Source organism: Triticum aestivum, chromosome 3B (genome assembly GCF_018294505.1).
Source record: "Triticum aestivum cultivar Chinese Spring chromosome 3B, IWGSC CS RefSeq v2.1, whole genome shotgun sequence".
Classification (NCBI taxonomy): Eukaryota; Viridiplantae; Streptophyta; class Magnoliopsida; order Poales; family Poaceae; genus Triticum; species Triticum aestivum.
This window is the reverse complement of record NC_057801.1, coordinates 411,408,623-411,431,995: the sequence shown is the minus strand read 5'-3', so window position 1 is coordinate 411,431,995 and position 23,373 is coordinate 411,408,623.

Here is a 23,373-nt window from a genome sequence, read left to right as displayed (position 1 = left end):
CAGCTCGAGTTGAACGTGCTTGTTTTCCAGCTCAGAGTAGCGAGCCACAAGATCAAAGGAGTTCTGCGAAGAACCAATCGACTAAGTGTCAAATATAATTCACTTCCGAGTGGAAAAGGAAAAATCATGCGTTTCTAAGACTACAGCCGAATACAAGCATTCGACCATAGTCTCGGGGACTACACCCAGTGGGTGCACTCAGCGTGCCCCCACTAATCCTATTGAAGATAGAGTCGACCAGTCGACCTCAAAAAAAAAGAGATGTATTCTTTAAGACTATAATCGACTGCAAGCAGTCGACCACAGTCTCGGGGACTACACCCAGTGGGTGCACTCAGCGTGCCCCCACCGGTTTGCGAAATCCATTCGACATAGTCGAATGACGAAAAGACTGAGATTATAAAGCCTAAGGCCGACTGCCAGCAGTCGACCTTAGCCTTGGGGACTACACCCAGTGGGTGCACTCAGCGTGCCCCCACTAATCCTATTGAAGACAGAGTCGACCAGTCGACCGGTTTGCAAAATCCAGTCGCCATAGTCGAATGACGGAAAGACTGAAATTATAAAGCCTAAGGCCGACTGCCAGCAGTCGACCTTAGCCTTGGGGACTACACCCAGCGGGTGCACTCAGCGTGCCCCCGCTAACACGGAGTTTAATCGACACACCCACTGGGTGACTACTATAAATTCTGGAAAGGAAAAGTTTTTGGTAACATATCCTAACAGAACAAATGGTGGTCGACTGACCTGAACATTGCGTTGGAGGGCGGAACTGGCGTCGTAAGCTGCCTGGCTCGCATCCCGGATGGTCTTCAACTGCTCCATCATGATCCCTGCCTGGCGTATTGCCTCCTTCGCTGCGCCAGCTTGGTCCTCTGGGACATGGTGCGTCGTGAAGAGGGAGGGCTGCGGAGCACTCGTCAGTGGATCTGCGAAGGACACGGTGTGTCGAGTGGTGTTCTCCAACTCCGCGACCGGAGCCTCAGGCACCATCACATCCTGGGTCACCCTGCTGGCAGACGCTTTCCTACTCCTTCTGTTCTTCAGCGGTTCCTCATCTTCATCATCATCAGGGAGAGTGATTACAACATTGGATGGAGCTACAGAAAAGAATCCGGATTAGATATGAGTCAGTCGACTAAAGACAGTGTTAAGAATATAGTACCAGGTTTTGAGGTTGCTGCGTCCTCCATCTCATGGTCATCAGCCCGGGCTGAGGTCTCAGAAGTAGCAGCACTGCAACTCCAAAGAATCAGTCGACTAACTCCAGCGCCAACCAGAGACAAAGTTCACACAAAACAAGAAGACTTAAGCAACATGATTACCCTGATATGGTGGGGATGGACACCTTCATCTTCGGCATGTGCTTGGTCGGCTTCGACGGGGCCGCCCTAGGCTGCTTCGACGCCTTTTCAGTCGGCGCCGGAGAGGTGGTCCGAGGACGCTTGGTCGACTGTGTAGCAGTCGCAACCCCTTCGCCGCGTTCGGTCGCAGGATCATGGACAAGTTTCGACCGCCTTTCCGAGCGCGGTGGTGCGACCTCCTCCTCCTCCTCCTCTTCCTCGTCCTCACCGTCATCATCATCATCGTCATCGTCATCATCATCGGCCTCAGCGGCGTCCGAGTCCCACTCCTCCTCCTGGCTCTCGCCCCCGCTCGCTTCTCCCTCCTCAGTCGGAGCCTGCGCTCCGTTGGGCATCGAGTACAGTTCAGTGAGGGCCTGATGGACAACAAGACAACGATCAGTCGACCGATCGGCAGAGAAAACAGAAATAAATATGACGAGAATACAATGGGAAGTGGAGCAGACATACCTTGTTTGGGTCACTGTGGTAGTCGAGTGGAGGAATCCTTCTGGCCCCGTGAGGGTTATCCTTGTTCCCAGTAACAGCGGCCATCCACCTTTCCAGAGTGGCATCGTCGACTGTTTCTGGATTGACCCGAGTCACATCCTCAGTCCCACAGTACAACCACATGCAATGGCTCCGGAACTGAAGAGGCTGGATTCGACTCCTAAGGAAAACCTCCAGGAGATCCATACCCGTCACTCCCTCCCGAACCAACTGAACTACGCGCTCCATCAGCATCTTCACGTCAGCTTTCTCCTCCGGAATCAACTTGAGAGAGGAGGGCTTGTTCACTCGGTCCATGGTAAATTAAGGGAGTCCACTCGACTGCCCCGGCGTCGACTCATCCTGGCAGTAGAACCAGGTCGACTGCCAGCCTCTGACTGACTCGGGGAATGTCATGGCTGGGAAGGTGCTCTTGTTCCTCACCTGGATCCCCAGACCTCCACACATTTGGACCACTCGGGTTCTTTCGTCGCCTGGGCTCGCCTTCTTCACGGTTTGAGAGCGACATGTGAATATGTGCTTGAACAAGCCCCAGTGCGGTCGACAGCCCAGAAAACTCTCACACATGGACACAAACGCGGCAAGATAGGCGATAGAATTCGGGGTGAAGTGGTGGAGTTGCGCTCCAAAAAAATTCAAGAAACCACGGAAGAAAATGCTCGGCGGCAAAGAGAATCCGCGGTCGACATGGGTGGCCAGAAGCACGCACTCACCCTCTTCCGGCTAGGGCTGCCACTCTTTCCCCGGAAGCCTCGCAGCTCCATGGGGGATCAGGCCCTCGTTGGCCATGTCGAGGAGATCCTTCTCCGTGATGGTCGACTGGATCCAATCTCCCTGGACCCAGCCTTTCGGCAGGCGAGATCTAGACGAAGACCCACCGCGGCTGGTGGATCTCCCCTTCGCCTTCTCCGTCGCCGACGCCTTCTTCGCGCGCTCCAGCGCCGCCGTCTTCTCCTTGACCATGGCTTCCGGCGGGGCGTGTGAGGAGAAGTGGTGCGGAGGCGAGAGCGAGCGCGTTGGGCGGAGACGAAGGAGGCAGAGAGAGAATGCTGAGGCACTGTTCAAAAAACCCTCGCCGGGCGCATTTATAAGATCCCTTCCGAGTGGATGACAGGTGGGCCTGGCAGATCTAATCATATCTTGGAACTATTATGCGGGTGGGATACATGGCGAAGAAAGCGGCGCAGGGATCGAGGCGTCTATGTCCCGTCCCATCCGAATGCCGCGGTCCGCTCCGCTTCGCGCGTTTCCCCAAATCTCGCATCCCGCGGAATCCGCGAACGGCAGATCGGTCTGTCAGACGCGGGATTTCCTGCGATCCGTCGCTCGGAAATCGACGAAGCCCGAAAGATCACTCGACGAAAGGAAAGAATGGATCGAGTCGACTGAAGACAAGTTGCTCACTATCAACGAAGAGATTCTCTGGTTCAGAACGACGCACGACCAGTGTGCAAAGGTTAATCGGAGACAGCATCAACTCCTCTGTCACTCAAAGTCTCAATCCATTCGGGGGCTAATGATGGGGTCATGTACCTAGGGTAGGGTCACAGACCTGATCTAAGTACCCTGCCAAGGACACCCTTAGAAGAGGTCACCTTCCAGTCGACCAACGAGGGACTCACTCGACTGACTTGAAGGACTCGACCACGAAGACTCACTCGACTACCAGGAGGTCAAAAGGCACTCTGCACTGCAACGGCCTGTAGTTAAGTAGACTTTATGGTAGTTAAGACACTTTATGTGGGATGTTACCAGTAACGCCCCGGACTAAATACACCTTAAACCCTTCATTACGTGGGCTGGCTGGGGTCCTGGCGCACTCTATATAAGCCACCCCCCTCCACAGGCAGAAGGGTTCGGCACCCTGTAACTCATATACACATAATCCACTCGACCGCCTCCGGGCTCCGAGACGTAGGGCTTTTACTTCCTCCGAGAAGGGCCTGAACTCGTACATCTCTTGTGTTTACAACCTCTCCATAGCTAGGACCTTGCCTCTCCATACCTACCCCCCACTCTACTGTCAGACTTAGAACCACGACACCTACCTTTTTGATTATCAGGAAAAAGGAAGATATGTTGTCACCAGGGAGGAAGCAGCTGAACACGAGAGGAGAGCAGAGGCAGCTCGCCAACACGCCGTAGCTCAGGAGGCGGTTGCCGCTGCATCTCAGTACGACCCCAGTTTCACTTACGGATATCAGCCAGGCGGTCCTTGGTACTAGACCAACTTAGGCCAAAAGCCTAAGCTTGGGGGAGTACGTATTTCTCACCGAGTTTACATTCATGTTCACACACTAGTCGTCGGTGCTCATACTCTTTCATTGTATTATCCATGCTAGTTTAAATTTCTTTTTCTAGTTTTCTTCTTGTGTGTTTGATAAACCTTTAGAAAAAACCAAAAAAATTAGTTAGTTTAATCTCCGTGCTTGTAGTAGAATTAAAATGACAACCCAAAAAGATTTCTAGTTCTTCTTCTTACTTGTTGGGAGCTTTCCCGTGTAAATAGTTTTCTTTTCTTGTCTTTTCTTTGGAGGTCGAGAAGACCATACTGAAAATGCTTAGTGTCTCATATGCATGATTGTTTATTTAACTTAGAGCCCATATTACTTGTCTTCTCTTTTGAGTTGAATGCTTGCAGATTCCAGCTTAGTCCAATGCACGTACACTCTTATTATTATACACACCGTTCGGTCGTGCAAGTGAAAGGCAATAATGACGATATATGATGGACTTATTGGGATGAGAAAAGCTGGTATGAACTCGACCTCTCTTGTTTTTGTAAATATGATGAGTTCATCATTTCTGAGTCAGCTTATTATGAAGTAAACATATTTGCAATGACATTTAGAGATTATAGTTGCTTGTGCCATGCTTGATTAGCTATGAGTTATAATGGTTTACCTTGTGTGCCAACATGCTATTAGAATGATTATGATGTGGTATGATGGGATGGTATCCTCCTTTGAATGAATTGAGTGACTCGACTTGGCACATGTTCACGCATGTAGTTGAATCAAATCAACATAGCCTTCATGATATTTATGTTCATGGTGGATTATATCCTACTCATGCTTGTATTCGGTGTGAATTAATTTTAATGCATGTTTATGGCTATTGTTGCTCTCTCATTTGCTCGCTTCCCAGTCTTTTGCTAGCCTTCACCTGTACTAAGCGGGAATACTGCTTGTGCATCCAAACTCCTTAAACCCCAAAATTGTTCCATATGAGTCCACTATACCTTCCTATATGCGGTATTTACCTGCCGTTCCAAGTAAATTTGTATGTGCCAAACTCCAAACCTTCAAATGAAATTCTGTTTTATATGCTCGAGCAGCTCATGTTTCAACTAGGGCTGCCTATATCTTCCATGCTAGGTGGGTTATTCTCAAGAGGAGTGGACTCCGCTCCTCATTCACGAGAAAGGGCCGGTAACTGGGATGCCCAGTCCCATGATCAAAAAAGATCAAAGCAAATCAAAATAATTAAACGAAACTCCCCCAGGGTTGTTGTTAGTTGGAGGTACTCGTTGTTTCGAGCAAGCCATGGATTGATGCTTGTTGGTGGTTGGGGGAGTATAAACCTTTACCATTCTATTTGGGAACTTCCTATAATGCATGTAGTATGGAAGATACAACCATCTCATAGTTGTTGCGTTGACATCAAAAGTATGCCGCTCAAAATGTTATTCAATCTCTATTTTAAAATCGAGCTCTGGCACCTCTACAAATCCCTGGTTCCCTCTGCGAAGGGCCTATCTATTTACTTTTATGTTGAGTCATCACCCTTTTTATTAAAAGCACCCGCTGGAGAGCACACTGTCATTTGCATTCATTACTATTGGTTTATATTGGGTATGACTTGACTGGATCTCTTTTACCATGAATTACAATGTTTAGTCAGTCCTTGATCTTTAAAGGTGCTCTGCATTTATGTTGTGCGGTCTCAGAAAGGGCTAGCGAGATACCATTTTGTTATATCATGTTATGATTATTTTGAGAAAGTGTTGTTATCCGAGTTTTATTATTATGGCTCGCTAGCTGATTATGTTATTGATATGAGTAATTGTGAGACCTAAGTGTTATTGTGAGTATGGTTAGTTCATAATATTTGCTAAAACTTGAATGCTGGCTTTTCATGTTTACAACAACAAGAGCAAACAGAGTTTGTAAAAGTTTTTCTTTATCACTTTCAGTTTATCAACTGAATTGCTTGAGGACAAGCAAAGGTTTAAGCTTGGGGGAGTTGATACGTCTCCAACGTATCTACTTTTCCAAACATTTTTGCCCTTGTTTTGGACTCTAACTTGCATGATTTGAATGAAACTAACCCGGACTGACGTTGTTTTCAGCAGAACTGCCATGATGTTGTTTTATGTGTAGAAAAGAGAAGTTCTCGAAATGTCCTGAAAATCCACGGAGGCGCTTTTTGGAATTAATAAGAATTTCTGGGTGAAAGAAATACACCAGGGGGCCCACACCCTATCCACGAGACAGGGGGTGCCCCCCCTATAGGGCGCGCCCCCTATCTCATGGGCCCCCTGGATCTCCACCGACCTCAACTCCAACTCCATATATTCACGTTCAGGGAGAAAAAAATCGGAGAGAAAGTTTCATCGCGTTTTACAACATGGAGCCGCCGCCAAGCCCTAATCTCTCTCAGGAGGGCTGATCTAGAGTCCGTTCGGGGCTCCAGAGAGGGGGATTCGTCACTGTCGTCATCATCAACCATCCTCCATCACCAATTTCATGATGGTCACCGCCGTGCGTGAGTAATTCCATCATAGGCTTGCTGGACGGTGATGGGTTGGATGAGATTTACCATGTAATCAAGTTAGTTTTGTTAGGGTTTGATCCCTAGTATCCACTATGTCCTGAGATTGATGTTGCTATGACTTTGCTATGCTTAATGCTTGTCACTAGGGCTCGAGTGCCATGATTTCAGATATGAACCTATTATGTTTTCATGAATATATGTGTGTTCTTGATCCTATCTTGCAAGTCTATAGTCACCTATTATGTGTTATGATCTGACAACCCCGAAGTGACAATAATCGGGATACTTCTCGGTGACGACCGTAGTTTGAGGAGTTCATGTATTCACTATGTGCTAATGCTTTGTTCCGGTTCTCTATTAAAAGGTGGCCTTAATATCCCTTAGTTTACGCTAGGACCCCGCTGCCACGGGAGGGTAGGACAAAAGATGTCATGCAAGTTCTTTTCCATAAGCACGTATGACTATTTACGGAATACATGCCTACATTACATTGATGAACTGGAGCTAGTTCTGTGTCACCCTATGTTATAACTATTACACGAGGAATCGCATCCGGCATAATTATCCATCACTGATCCATTGCCTACGAGCTTTTCACATATTGTTCTTCGCTTATTTTTTTTCGTTGCTACTGTTACAACTACTACAAAAACCCCAAAACAATTATCTTTACTTTTGCCACTGTTACCTTTATTATCATACCACTTTTGCTACTAAATACTTTGCTGCAGATACTAAGTTATCCAGGTGTGGTTGAATTGCCAACTCAACTGCTAATACTCAAGAATATTCTTTGGCTTCCCTTTTGTCGAATCAATAAATTTGGGTTGAATACTTTACCCTAGAAAGCTGTTGTGATCCCCTACACTTGTGGGTTATCACGCGCGCGCGTGAGAGGCAAAGAATGGAAAGCTAGCTCCTTCTTCCTCCTCCACCATATAGCACCAGGAGCACCATTGTAGCGCTTGTGCATCTCATACTATCTCGGCAGGACTAGGGTGTTACCTCTCCGTAGGGTCCCGAACCTGGGTACGTCTGGTGTCACCCACTTGCGCACACCGACCTCTCTTCCGGAGCCCACATGCGTCCTCATGCAACCCCCCACCTTTTGCCATCTCATGTAATCTGCTGTGATTCCATGACGACAATTGGCGCCCATCATTGGGCTGCTCGGGGCGTCGGCTGGAGTCAAGTTCCGGACAAGGCCCTTCACTGACTTTGGCAAGCACATCGTGCACGGCTTGGTCCGCGCGTCCAGCATGGCCGGCCCCGACCCCGTTGGCTACTCCGTCGTCCCCTTCGGTGAGTTGTGCGTCTTCGTCACGCTCATCCCCGACGAATACCCTCGCGAGGTACACAGCTTCACCGACTCCCCCATTCCTGTCGGTTCTGCCGTCAGCGACGACGTTGCGGATCTCTGCACCTGTGTGTGGTGCTGACTACCGGCTCCAGCCACACTTCCTCGCGCGAGAAGGAGAAGGCTGCTGCGGCTGTGGCGGAAGTGGCTTGTGCCAACCAGGCCAACCCAGTGTGCATGACGTTACATCGCCTCCATGTTCCCATCATGACCGACACCGACGTGACCGCTGCTTTTGCCCGACTCGAGGAGGACCATCAACACCTATTGGACGAGGCCACGATGCTTGCTACTACGCGGCACTGGATGGAGTCTGCCTAGTGGGAGTACGACGCCACTTACAGCTTCATGCCGAGTGCGGCCGAGCCCAGCCAGGTTGCCAAGGTGCGGGCCCGTGGTGATGCTATCGGTCACGCGCTGGGTGTGGCCCAACCCATCTATGACACCCCCGTCAAGAACATGCGCGCCGCGGAAGCGGCCATGGCGGATCTTGAGTTCATGGAGGGCGAGGAGCTGCTGCAGCGGCAACAGCGCATCCACGACCTCGTTGCCACTACGAACACGCAACAGAAGTGGTACAACCCGGACCAGCCTGCTGCCTCTGTCTCGAAGAATACCAGGGACCCAGCCGTAGATCCGCGACATACATAGCATGCGGCCTCCCGGCGCTCTAGCGGGAGCCAGACCGGCCGACACCGGAGCGGTCGGAGCCGGCGCAACCGCGCCTTGATAATTGGCGACATCGAAGATGATGAGCCGGCCCGGGACAATCAGCGCTAGCTGGATCTCCCCCCGCCCCCTGCTCGGCAGACTCGGCGGGCCTCAGCCAGCCCGGCACCTCACGCCACGGTTGCTAACCGTCTTGGCCCGCACGACCCCTACGACAAGAATGACGCCCACCATCGCATTGAGCAACTGGCTTGCTCCCTTGCAGTAGAGGAAGAAAGGCGGTCGAGCCGGCTTGCTTAGGCCCACGCCTCCACGGCAAGCCCTTCCCCAAAGGGTTCACACTCTCCCACTACACCCCAAGTAAAAAGGGACCACCAAGCTGGGAGACTAGCTCACCAACTACACCACGACCGTCAGCATCGCCGGTGGCAACAAGCGCGTGGCCATGCGCTACGTGCCCCTCATGCTTCTGGGCTCGGCCCGAACATGGATGAACAGCCTACCGGCCAACAACATCAACACATGGCTTGACTTTGTCGAGGCTTTCGTGCGCAACTTCACTAACACATACAAGGAGCTCGGCCAGCCCCGTCAGCTCGGCATGTGCGTTCATGGGCTGGATGATACCGTCCACGAGTACCTCACCCGGTGGACAGAGCCGCGGAACAACTATGAGGGGGTCCATGAGGTCCAGGCCATCTAGTAGTTCATGACGGGTGCCAAGACGGCACCCTGCTCAAGCACAAGCTCATGCGCTCCAAGCTGACCACCATGGCCTCGCTCATGGCATCGGCGGACAAGTATGGCAAGGCCGACTTCGCCATGAAGGTCCAGGTCCGGGTGGACGCATCCGGCAAGGCTTTGCCGGCTCCGCCCTCAAACCCTTGGTCGGCTGGCGAGAGCAGCCGACAAGAGCAGCAATACAATAACAAAAACCACCACCACCACCAACAACAAGCGTAAGGGCAAGCAGCCGACTCCCCGCTATGACAACCGGCTGGTCACCGCCGCCGCCGAGGAATAGCAGCCAGCGTTAGCGAACCGGCAAAGTCACCTGGCAGCCCAAGCTCACCTTTGAGAAAATGCTTGATGCCCCTGCAAGCATCACAGTGGCGCAAAGCCGTCCACGCACATGCTGGCAGTGCAGCATTGCCATGTGCCTGATGCACGGTGATCTTCCACCACCTCCTCCTCCTTCGCCGGGTGCGGGGCAGCCCCCTCCTCCTTTGCCGCCTCTAGCAGTCGGCACCATGGACGACGACGCCTTCCCCAACCCAAACATGTATTACATCATCTTCACCAGCGAGGGCGACGACACGCACAATAAGAGCAAGCATCAGCATGAGGTGAACGCCATCATCCCTCAGGCTCCCTAGTACATGAACTGGTCCAACCGCCCTATCATCTGGACCCGAGAGGACCACCCGGCCATGATGCCCACGTCGGGTGGCTACTCCCTCATCCTCGAACCCACCTTTGTCATCGAGAAGCGCACCTGCCATTTTTCGCGGGTTCTCATCTACGGCGGCAGCAACATCAACATCCTCTATCGTGACACAATGACCAAGCTTGGCATCGAGGCAAAGTAACCGCAGCCTACCCGGACGGTGTTCCACAGCATCGTGTCGGGCCACTCCTGCTCCCCAATCGGACGAATCTGGCTAGACATCCTTTTCGGCACCTTCGACCACTTCCGCCACGAGCCGATCTGGTTCGAGGTAGTGGACTTGCCCAGCCCCTACCACGCGCTCTTGGGCCGGCCCGCTCTGGCCAAGTTCATGGAGCCCCCCACTACGCCTACCTAAAGATGAAGATGTTGGGTCCCAAGGGCCTCATCACCATCTTTGATGACTATAAGAAGTCCATGGAGTATGCCCAAGCTAGCCGAGTCGCTAGTCATCGCTGAGGAGAGGCACCAGCTCGACTGTCTCGTGGCACTGGCTGGTGAGTAGCCAGCCATGCCGGCTCCGCTCAAGCAGCCGGCCAATGAGGCATCCTTCCAGCCGTCCAAGGACAAGAAGAAGGTTTCGCTCGACCCGGCCGACCCCAACTCTAGCCAGTACGTCGTCGTGGGCACTAGCCTCAACAACAAATAGGAAGGCGAGCTCGTTGACTTGCTCCGTGAGAATCAGGATATCTTCACATGGCCCCCCAAAGACATGCCAGGTGTTACGAGAAAGTACACCAAGCACAAACTCCATGTCCAGCCGGATTCCAAGGCGGTCTGCCAATCACTATGCTGCTTCTCCGAGGAGAAGTGAAGAACCATTGGTGAGGAGATCGCCCGGCTGCTCGCAGTCAGCTTCATCATGGAAGTTTTCCACCCTGAGTGCTGGCCAACCCAGTCCTCGTCTGAGAGAGACCATCTTCATCCTACGCCTCCCACAGATTGATAAACCTTAGGTCATCCACTTGAGGGAAAATTGCTACTGTCCTACAAAACTGTGCGCTTGGAGGCCCAACACGAGTCTACAAGAACAAGTTGTGTAGTAGACATCAAGCTCTTTTCTGGCGCCGTTGCCGGGGAGGTGAGTGCTTGAAGGTATATCTTTAGATCTTGCAATTGAATCTTCTAGTTTCTTGTTTTATCACTACTTTGGTTTATAAAAGAAAACTAAAAGAATGGAATTGAGGTGGCCTCATAGTATTCGTCTTTATCATGTCTTTCTTGAAAATGATGGAAAGGAAAATTGTGCTCAATTGATAGAAGGAGAATTAAATAAAATGTTTAGCATAAATTCCTTGAATGATGAGCATGATTGCAATGTTGTTAGTATGAGTTACTTGAATATCCATGATGCTAATGATATGCAAGGCCATAAGCTTGGGTGATGAAGATGGTATTTTTAGTCCCCCAAGTTTTGATGAGAAAATATATTATGATGATGGCATGCCTCCTATTTATGATGATTATATTGATGAAAGTGGGTTTGGAAGAGTGTCAACTTTAAATAATAATTATCCCACTATTTTGGAGGGGGTTGAATCTGTTTACAATATTGATAAAAGTGGATTTGGAGAGGTCATGACTTTATTTAGTGAAGAATCCACTATTTTGGAAGAGGCTTTGATTGATTATGATTAAAAGGTTGCTATCTATGATGATGATGGTGATGACATGTATGCTATACTGAAAAATGATAACCATGAAACTTGTCATCATGATTTTAGTTTTCAATCTCACGATAGTTATTTTGTTGAGTTTGCTCCCACTATTATTGATGAGAATAAATTTGCTTATGTGGAGAGTAATAAAATTCCTATGCTTATGCATCATGAAAATAATGCTTTATGTGATAGTTATATTTTTGAATTCATTCATGATGCTACTAAAAATTATTATGAGAGAGGAATATATGCTTGTACCTATCTTAATAATATCAAGTTTCCTCTTTATGTGTTGAAAGTTTTGAAGTACTGCTTCTTTTGCCTTCCTATGCTAGTTGATTCTTGCTCCCATAAATTGTTTGCTCAAAAAATCCCTGTGCATAGGAAGTGGGTTAGGCTTAAATGTGCTAGTCATATGCTTCATGATGATCTCGTTATGTTTCAATTCCTGTCTTTTATGTGAGCATCATTGAAATCATCACACCTAGCTAAAAAGGCATTAAAGAACAACGCTTGTTGGGAGACAACCCAACACTTATACCTACTATTTTTGTGTGTTAACATGATTAGGCTACTTTAGCAATAATGTTTTATAGCTTTTGTTTTAATAAAGTACCAAGTAAAGCCTTTGGGATAGTGTGGATGATAGTTGACTTGATTCTGTGCAAAACAGAAACTTTTGCTTCCAGTAACAGAATTGTATAAATTCAATGGGACATGATAAAATTCTGAGTTTTTTATAGATGATTGATATACGATTTGCCTACGTTTTCCAAAAGTATGGTCATTATCTAGGTTTACAGAAGTACGGTCATTATCTAGATCATTACAGACTGTTTTGTTTTGACAGATTCTGTTTTCAATGCATAGTTTGCTTGTTTTAGTGTTTCCAAGCTTATATTAAGTGATATAAATTGTGGAAATGATAAGGTACGGTAGGAATTGTGTGAGAACAATTATGGATCTTGTCTTGACAGTACCAAAGTGAATGATTTGCTCTTTATCATACTAACGTATCTCACGAGTTTGTGTGGATGAAGTTTTTATGATTTAGGGAAACCGTGATATAAAAGGAATTAAGGAGACACAAAAGCTCAAGCTTGGGGATGCCCAAAGCATCCCAAGCTAATATTCCAAGAATTCTCAAGCATCTAAGCTTGGGGATGCCCCGGTAGGCATCCCACCTTTCTTCATCAACAATTATCGGTTAGTATCAGTTGAGCCCAAGTTTTTGCTTTTTCACATGAGTTGTGCTATATTCTTGGAATGTCATTTTATTTTGTTTTGTTTGCCGTTTTAATAAAAATACTTAGATCTAAAATTTTAAATGAGAGAGAGTCCTCAAATAGCTACCTATTTACTTAACTACTCATTTGATCTTCACTTATATCTTTTTGGAGTAGTTTATTATTTACTCTCGTGCTTAACTTATATCCTATGAGTAAATTTTTGAATGAGTTGAATGCCATGAAGTTGAAGTTATATGTTCATATCATGCCTACTAGTAGCTTCACATTGTGTTTAGAAAGTGAAATCTTTTGAAGCTCGACAATCACAAAATTGGTCAGACAAGCAATTCATGAATGATTAGTATAAGGAAGAGAACTTTCACATAGAAATATATCATCTTGGACATCTTCTATGATTGTGAATACCCATTGACTATTTCAAACTTGAGAAAATTAGTTGAAGTTGGACAAGGAAGATAACGTAATGAGTTGTGGTTGTGTATATTTGCATAGAAGTTATATTGTCATGGATCCTCCAACATGTGGTGTTTGCCTAGGATCCTTTGCTATCCAAAAATCCGTACTAAGTAGAGATACTACTTGTGCATCCAAAAACCCTTAAACCCAGTTTATTGTCATGAGTGTACACCATACCTACCTATGGATCCTTCAAGTAAGTTGTCATCGGTGCATAAAGCAATAAAAATTGCTCCTAAATATGTTTGATCTTTTATTGTAAGGAAAAATTGAGTGTTGTACGAACTTGTTATTGCAAAGTAATAAAAGCAACGGACTACATAATAAAGGTTGCTATCATAAGGGGCAATATAACGCGACGTTCCTTTGCATTAAGAGTTTGGGCATCCAAAAATAAAAAGCGCGTGACAACCTCTACTTCCCACTACGAAGGGCCTATCTTTTACTTTTCAGTATTTACTTTTATGCAAGAGTCAATAGTATGCATTCTCATTTCAACCTCAATTATCCTCTAGTTGGCAAGTATCATGTGGTGGGGGAAATATCTAGGCACATATGGCTAGTCAAATATATTTGATCATGATTTATTATTGTTGAAAGTTATCTCTATGATAAATGAGTTGGGAGGCGAAACATTGTAAGTGCATCTAATGCCCCTTAGTGATTTTGGTGTATTGAAGACTTATAGGTTAAGGGACTGATGCATTTGTGAGTGTACACAGGTCTATAAGTCTATGAGGAGTTTGATATTTACAAATAAAGTTGACCCCTAAAAATGAAGTTCTTCAACTGAAGACTTTGGATTTCTGAAGACTTCAAAAGTGAAGAAATTGGTGTGACCTTGAAGACTTGGCAATCATTTGAGGAACATGAAGCGTGAAGACTTTTGTTTTTGAAGTTTCATTTTCTCTTTCTTGAGTCATAGGAAACACCGTACTGTTAAAGGGGGTCGAGGAAATACTAAGGAAAAATTTCCAAGTGATGCTCAACTCAAAATCCTACACCTACCAATCCCTTCGAGTGAAGCCATTGGAAATCTCATACAGTTCAGTCATATTCTCCAATGACAGAGACGAAGTTCTTCTGGTCTCTGAGGAATTTGTTCTGACTGAGGAGTTAGGAATTCGCCAGTGCGGATTGCCTACACAGTGAGGAACATGATAGCCCTGAGGAATCTGGGAGTCAAAATTTTAACCATTGCTGTGCTTGCGCCAGCTGTCCCAAAATATCTACCCACCTAACGGTCATATCATTGAAGGGCATTTATGTCTTATCATGTCGGGCTGCTCCCTAGGCTATAAATAGCCGCCCCCTACAACCACTAGTTGGTTGGCTGCTCCGAGAGAAACTGACACTTGTCATTTGAGAGCATCCCATCCTCCGAGGACTTTGAGCGAAAATCATCAAGTGAGGAAACCAACCCAACACCTCAACCAAGTGATTGAGCATCACTGAAGAGATTGATCCTGCGTGGATCCGATGCTTGTTACCTTTGAAGACTGTGTTTCTTCCAGACGGTTAGGCGTCATGGTCTAGAGCATCCAAGAGGAATTGTGGATCGCCGAGTGACCTAGTCTTTGAAGGTTTGGAAGTCACCTGAAGACTTACCACGAGTGATTGGGCGAGGTCTGTATGACCTTAGCTCAAGGAGAGTACGGTGAGGACTGTGTGTCCGGGACTGTGTATCCTCGAGTTTAAATGCTCAGCCGCTCCAACCAGACGTACAACTGAGACAGCAGTTGGAACTGGTCTACCAAATCATTGTCTTCACCAAGCTTACTGGTTCTATTTCCTCAACTCTTTCATTTCCTCAGTTCTGTTGTTGTGAGCTTGTTCATATCTGTTTGAATACTTTGACTAAAGACTTTCTCAATTTCCTCAGTTCAATTTCTTTAGTTTGTCTATCCTATTTCTGTGTTATCCTGTGTTTACGCTTTTTGTACTCTGTGCTTGTCTTCATTCCATCATGATGACCATGCTTGTGTTCTGTTATGTTTACATTTGAGTACTTATTCCGTTGCAAGTAGTTCTTCATTTAGGAATTTCCTCACCAGCAAATTCCTCAGTGAAGAATTCATAAAAATCGCCTATTCGCCCCCCTCTTGTCGATATAACGCACTTTCAATTGGTATCAAAGCAAGGTACTCCCTTGTTCTGTGTGATTTTGGTTTAACCGCCTGGAGTTTTAGTTATGTCGACCGCAGGTATGATCAAGGTCTCTGATGGGTGTCCTACCTTCGATGGAATGGACTACCCCTACTAGAAGAATAAGATGCGAATGCATCTTGAGGCAATTGATAACAATCTCTGGTATGTTGTGGAAAATGGTGTTCCCTCAGTCACACCTTCTCTGAACGCTACTGATGTGAAGAGATTCAAGCAACTCGATTCTCAAGCGAAGAATATCATATGTGGCCATCTGAGCAAAGGGCAGTATGGAAGAGTGAGTGCTTTGGAAACTGCTAAGCTATCTGGGATAGGCTGTCCAAAGTGAATGAAGGAGTCTCAACTCAACGTGACTCTCGTGTTGACGTTCTTCGCAATCTCTTCAACCGCTTCAAAAGACTCGACAATGAAAATGTTCAGCAAACCTTCGATCGCCTCACTGACATCTCAAATGAGCTTCAAGCGCTTGGCGCCACTGACATCACCAACCATGAGGTGGTGAAGAAATTGCTGAGATCGCTCGATTCTTCATTTGATACTCTGGCACTGATGATTCAAGAGCGTGCTGATTACAAGTCACTTGATCCCGCTGATATCCTCGAGAGGCTAAATACTCATGAGTTCCAGCTTGCTGAGAAGAGAGATCTCTATGGTTCGAGCTATGGCAGATCACGTGCTCTGAAGGCCAAGGCAGTCTCTGAGTCTGAAGATGAGGACTCTGCTAGCAGCCTTGGTGATCCTGAAGAACTGAGCCAGGAACTAGCACTGCTCGTGAAGAAATTTCAGAAGTTCTCAAGACGTGGTCGCTTTGGAAAACCCTCAAGGAGCAATGATTCCTCATCCAGTGACTACAAGAAGAGGCTATGCCACAAATGCAAGAAACCTGGTCACTACATCCAAGATTGTCCTCAGTGGGATAAGGAATCAAAGAAGAAGAAATACAAGGATTACAGTTCTGATGATGCAAAGAAGAAGAAGAAATCTTCAAAGTCTTCATCATCAAAATCATCAAAGTCTTCATCTCACAAGAAGAGCATCTCCAAGAAGGCTCGGGCATTCATTGGCAAGGAAATGGACTCTGAGGCTGAATCTGAGGAACATGAGGACGAGGAGGCATCCGAGGAGTCCGAGTCTGGTGTGGCGAGCCTAGCTCTCGCTACTGCATTCGTCAGCAAGTCTATCTTCAACTCTGAAAAAAATGGCTTCACCAACAAGGCTGATGAAGGCAATGATGACTACGCTCCCACCTATTGCTTCATGGCAAAGGGTGCCAAGGTAACTAAATACCCCTCCTCTGAATCTAGTGAGGATGAATCTGATGAAAACCTCAAGCCCAGCTACTCTAAGCTTGCTAAGATTGCTGTGAAACAACAAAAGGCTTTTGAAAAGGTTCAAAACATGCTAGATAAAAGTGATGATATGTTGGGTGAAGAAATGGATCACACTAAAACCTTGACTGAAAATCTTCAGAGACTTCAGTCCAAGTTTGACAACCTTCAAGGTCATCATAACACTCTCTTATCTGATCACGAGAAGCTTTCTTATGAATTTCTTCAAAGAAAGCAAGATCTTGAAAAGCTAAGAGTGGATTATGAAGATCTTCAGAAGGAGCGCGATTCATTACTTGCTCAACAAATCAGCGCTACTCAGGAAGAATTTGTTCCTCCATGTCTGAAGTGCATTGAACGTGAAACTGCTAATTCTTCACCTGAATGTTCAAATGCTTCTAATGCTACAAATTTTGCATCTATCCCTGCTATCACTAATTCCTCATCTGAGGACATTGCTAGTATCACTGATGATGCAGGGCTGAAGGAATTGTACATGACAGGCATGTACAAAAGCCTCAAAGGGCATCAGACTCTTTGTGATGTGCTCAAAAAGCAGATCCTCAACAGGAACCCTAGGAAAGAGGGTATTGCCTTTGAGAGGAAACTCAATGCTGATGGAACATATTGGAAGCCTGAGCAGTACCCCAAAACCTCATGGGTTGCTGCAAAGGGACCTCCAGTTGATCCATCCAATTTATCTGGCTTTACATGTGAATCTCCTCATTCTTCTGATGAGTCATTTGACTCCAACTATAAACTGTTCAAAAATCAGAATGGTGAAGTATTTGCTAGATATGTTGGCACTAACTGCAGGAACGGTTCCCCTATGAAGAAAATCTGGGTTCCCAAAAGTTGCCTTGAAAGTCTTCAGGTGAATGTCCTCATGACACCACCTGTGAAGAATAGGAACTCCAGATCAAATTCTTCATATGGACCAAATTCTTCATATGGATCCAAGTCCTCATACGGACCAAATTCCTCACGTGGATCAAATTCCTCAAAAGGATCAAAGTCCTCATATGATTATCATCGTGCTAACCCCTCTGTTTCACAGGGTAGAGCTAAGGGCTATGAATATGAGCATTATTCTTCTAATCATTATGTTCATAAATCCTCGAAGAATTTCTCTGCTTATTCATATGCTTACCTAACCCCTCTTATGTGAAACGAAGTGGACTGGCTTCTATGCCACCTTTCTCATATAGTGCTCACAGAGTGGTGAATTCTTTGCCACCCCTTCAGATGTGGGTGGTGAAGAAAAAGAACTAATCTCTTATGCATGGTCAGGTCTCCAGACGTGCTTAAAACGTCTGAAGAATTTGCTGGAGACCTGAACAGTGCCTGAAAGGACGCAGGCTAATCATGATGAAATGAACTTTCATTTCACACGTCCTCATACTGTTTATCTGTTCTATTGGTTGATGAAATTGATCTGATGATATTGATGTCATATTATTCACTGATGAAGTATATGTGTTCGTAAGTTGCAACTAATTCATCTGCATGATGATCAACCCAAAGCCAATGAGTGGGTCCTCGATAGTGGATGTATGAATCACATGACCGGTGACAAGAATCTATTGATGGATGCTCCTTTATCACTGTCGCATCTGAAGCATATCATCTTCGCTGACAAAAGCAAAAGTCAGGTATTGGGTCTAGGTAAGGTTGCAATCTCAAAGGATCGACACATGGACAAAGTCATGCTTGTCGAATCCTTAGGATACAACCTCATGTCTGTCTCAACGCTTTGTGATCTTGATACGGTTGTTGTCTTTGGCAAATATCATTGCGTTGTGATCTTGGAAGCTGACAATTCGAAAGTCTTTGAAGGCTTTAGGAGAGGAGACTTGTACATTGTTGATTTCTCTATAGGACCACAACCGGCCGTATGCCTACTTGCAAAAGCTTCAGAAGGCTGGCTAGGGCATCGACGACTTGGTCATGCTGGCATGAGGAATTTGCACACGCTTGCGAAGAAGAAGCATGTCATTGGCATTGAGAATGTCAAATTCCTCAAGGATCACTTATGCGGAGCCTGTGAAGCTGGAAAGATGACAAAGGCCAAGCATCCAGCGAAGACTATCATGACTACCACTCGACCATTTGAATTGCTTCACATGGATCTCTTTGGTCCTAATCATTATTCTGCTGTTACAAATGATGCATCTCTATATGGCTTTGTTATTGTTGATGATTATTCTCGTTACACATGGGTGCACATTGTCACTTACAAACATGAGGTGCAGGAAGTCTTCAAACGATTTTCCTCGAGGGCTTCAACCAACTTTGGTGTGAAGATCAAGCACATCAGAAGTGACAATGGGACTGAATTCAGGAATTCCGGTCTTGATGACTATCTTGATGAACTTGGTATTACTCATGAGTTATCTGCTCCTTATACTCCTCAGCAGAATGGCGTCGTGGAGCGCAAGAACAGAACTCTTGTTGAGATGGCCCGCACTATGCTTGATGAATACAAGACACCTTGTCATTTCTGGACTGAGGCTATTGATACTGCATGCCACATCATCAACAGAGTATATCTTCACAAATTCTTCAAGAAGACTGCTTATGAACTCCTCACTGACAAGAAACCCAATGTGAGTTACTTCAAAGTCTTCGGTGCTAAATGTTGGATTAGAGATCCTCATCACAATTCTAAATTTGCACCGAAAGCACATGAGGGTTTTATGCTTGGTTACGGAAAGGACTCGCACACCTACAAAGTCTTCAAGAACGTTCTTCACAAGGTTGTTGAAACTGTAGATGTGCGGTTCGATGAAACTAATGGCTTGCAAAGAGAGCACCTACCTTCTGTGTTAGATTAACCAGCACCCGAGGAATCTATCAAGTTCAAGTCTACTGAGGATGTCATTCCTACCGAAGAATCTGCTGAAGAATTTATTCCAGAACGTGATGAACGTCGAGCTGGCGCACCTGAAGAAAATGGTGCTGAGGAAAATGCTCCTGAAGAAAATGCGGATCAAAATCCTCGAAGACAACCCGCTCATCCTCGCATTGTAAACAAAGTGAAATCGAGAAGATCATCGATGACATTGAAGCACCAGGTCCTCTCACACGCTCAAAATCTTCACATTTATCTAACTTTTGTGGGCACTTTGCTTTTGTCTCTATTACAGAGCCCACTAAGGTAGATGAAGCATTTTTGGAGCCTGAGTGGATTCAAGCTATGCAAGAAGAATTACATCAGTTCCAGCTCAACAACGTCTGGGAACTGGTCAAACGTCCAGATCCTCGCAAGCACAACATTATTGGCACAAAGTGGATCTACCGCAACAAGCAAGATAAAAATGGCCTTGTGGTGAGGAATAAGGCACGGCTTGTAGCTCAAGGCTACACCCAGGTTGAAGGAATTGACTTCGATGAAACTTTTGCACCTGTTGCTAGACTTGAGGCTATTCGCATATTACTTGCTTATGCTAACCATCATGATATTATCTTACAACAAATGGATGTGAAAAGTGCATTCCTCAATGGTAAGCTTGAGGAAGAAGTATATGTTGCTCAACCCCCAGGTTTTGAAGATCCAAAGCATCCTGACAAAGTCTTCAGACTCAATAAGGCCCTGTATGGCCTCAAGCAGGCCCCTCGGGCGTGGTATGATACTTTGAAGGAATTCCTCATGAAGAAAGGCTTCAAACCCGGTTCACTCGACCCAACTCTTTTCACTAAATCTTATGATGGTGAATTGTTTGTGTGCCAAATTTATGTTGATGATATCATTTTTGGCTGTACTGACCAACGATACAGTGATGAATTTGCCTATATGATGAGTGAAGAATATCAAATGTCTATGATGGGAGAATTGAAATTCTTTTTAGGTCTTCAAATTCGTCAACAGCGCAATGGCATATTCATATCTCAGGAGAAATACCTCAAGGACGTATTGAGGAAATTCGGCATGCAAGATTGCAAAGGGGTCAAAATTCCAATGCCCACAAATGGCCATCTATGCACTAATGAAAATTGTAAAGACTTCGATCAAAAGGTATACCGCTCCATGATTGGCTCTTTATTGTACCTATGTGCATCTAGGCCGGATATTATGCTTAGTGTTTGCATGTGTGCCCGATTTCAAGCTACACCGAAGGAATCACACCATAAGGCTGTGAAGCATATTCTTCGATATCTAGCTCACACACCAACACTTGGATTATGGTATCCCAAGGGCTCTTCGTTTGATCTCATTGGATATTCAGACTCTGACTATGCTGGCGATCGTGTGGACCGCAAGTCAACGTCAGGCACATGCCATTTCCTCGGACGATCTTTGGTCTGTTGGTCCTCGAAGAAACAGAACTGCGTATCACTCTCCACTGTAGAAGTTGAGTACATTGCTGCTGGATCGTGCTGTGCTCAACTACTATGGATGAAGCAAACACTCAAGGACTATGGCGTCAACATGAAGAATGTGCCTCTCTACTGCGACAATGAGAGTGCTATCAAGATTGCTCATAACCCAGTTCAGCACTCGAAGACCAAGCACATCCAGATTCGTCATCATTTTCTTCGTGATCATGTGTTGAAGGGCGACATCTCCATTGACCATGTTAGCACTGAAGACCAGCTGGCCGATATCTTCACTAAGCCCTTGGATGAGAAGAGATTTAGCAAGTTGCGGTGTGAGCTAAATATCCTAGAATCTTTGAATGTTCTCTGAAATGGACACACATCCTAACACTTATGCTGACTTGATGACTTAGATGCGCAACACACGAAGTAACGTTTTTCTTCAATCAATGAAGACTAATCCTCTAAGTGTGAAGAAATTAATGAAGAAATTGATTCTCAGAGCCCTACGACAATTATACGCGGGGTCTGAAATCAGCTTTCTTATACGGTGGGTTACGCCACCAACCAAAGTTGAGAATCTTCAATTTGATTTTTTCTTCGTTATTGAAATTCCTCAGTTTTTCAAATTCTTCAACTTTGCATTGTCTTCACTCTTCCGGTGTTGTTCTTCATTTGAATATATATATATATATATATATATATATATATATATATATATATATGAGTTTATGTCCTCTACAGCATTCACTTATTGCTAATTCTTCAAGTTGTTTTCTTCTGCTAAGTGAATGTGATCGGACCCTTCCCCCTCTATGCTAAACTCAACCCAGTCTGTTCACAAATTCTTCATGTGCGTTCTATTTGAAACTCGTTCAAAATCTTCACTGTGTCCTTGACATCTGAAGAAATTACGAACGGAACTTTTAACTTATCTTATCTGAATTTTCGGCTTTGCCGCTCAAACCGTTATGCATCCCAAGACAATACTTATCTATTCACCCACGATCCTACACCATCATCACCTCTCAGTACGTGGGTGACACATGTCAAGCGAATGAGAAGGGCCAGGGGCATGTTCGTCTGATTTCCTTGGGTGTATAGGTTTCACTCCCTCTATAAATACACCTGCCTCTTCCTCACTTTGTTTTTACTCCGCTCGCTCTCACTCCCGCTCGAGCTCTCCAAACCCTAGCGTTGCCGCTACTTCATCGTCGCCGATGAGGAAGAGCTTCACTGCCTCGACCTCGTTGCCGTCGTACTCGCGCCGGTTGCGGATTTCTTCACTCCGCCGCCGCCGTAGCCGTCTTCCTCCGCCAAGTTAGGGCGTGGAAGATCTGAACTGACAAACTTCACATCTACACTTCCCAGTTCGTCGTTTTCTTCAACTCGGGTAATTAAAAGTTACTTTTACTACCCTCTTTGATTCATATGTTTTCTTGAAAATCTTCAAAGGTGTTTATTCTTCAAATCTTCACACACATGAACACCTCACATGTCATCTGCTCTTGATTCGTTTCTCTAAGCAATGATTTTCTTCAAGATTCCTCAATTGTGTGGATTTTCAATCTATACAACTCTAGAACCTAAGACAAAGAACGCTTAGTGAAATTCCTCAAGACTCATCTGGTCAAATTCCTCAAACCTATTCTTTTTGAAAAACCTTCTGAGAACGCATATGACCTCTCCAAGTTCCTCGCAACTATACTCTGTTCATAGGTACAAATGTCCGCTGTTGAATCACTAGGTTCTCATCAACTTAACTCATTTGCAGCATTCCTCGAAGAAAAGTTGCACTCCTCTTCAGAAACTTCAGTTGTTCATATTCCTCAGCTGAAGAAAATGGCTGAAGGTAAGAAGCCACAGAAGGGTGGGAAGAGGCCTGAGGTCAATACTGCTTTCGAAATCCCTGAGGACATTTATGCTGGATACTACACTCCTGATGAGGCAAAATTTGGCAAGGAGGACAAAAATCAACGCAAGGTGCGCATACAAAGGATAGAGAGGAGATGGGCACGGGAATGGAGGGAGTACATGTATGTTACTCCCAAGTATATGAAGAAATTCGCACTCAACCCTCCATGCTCAAGACC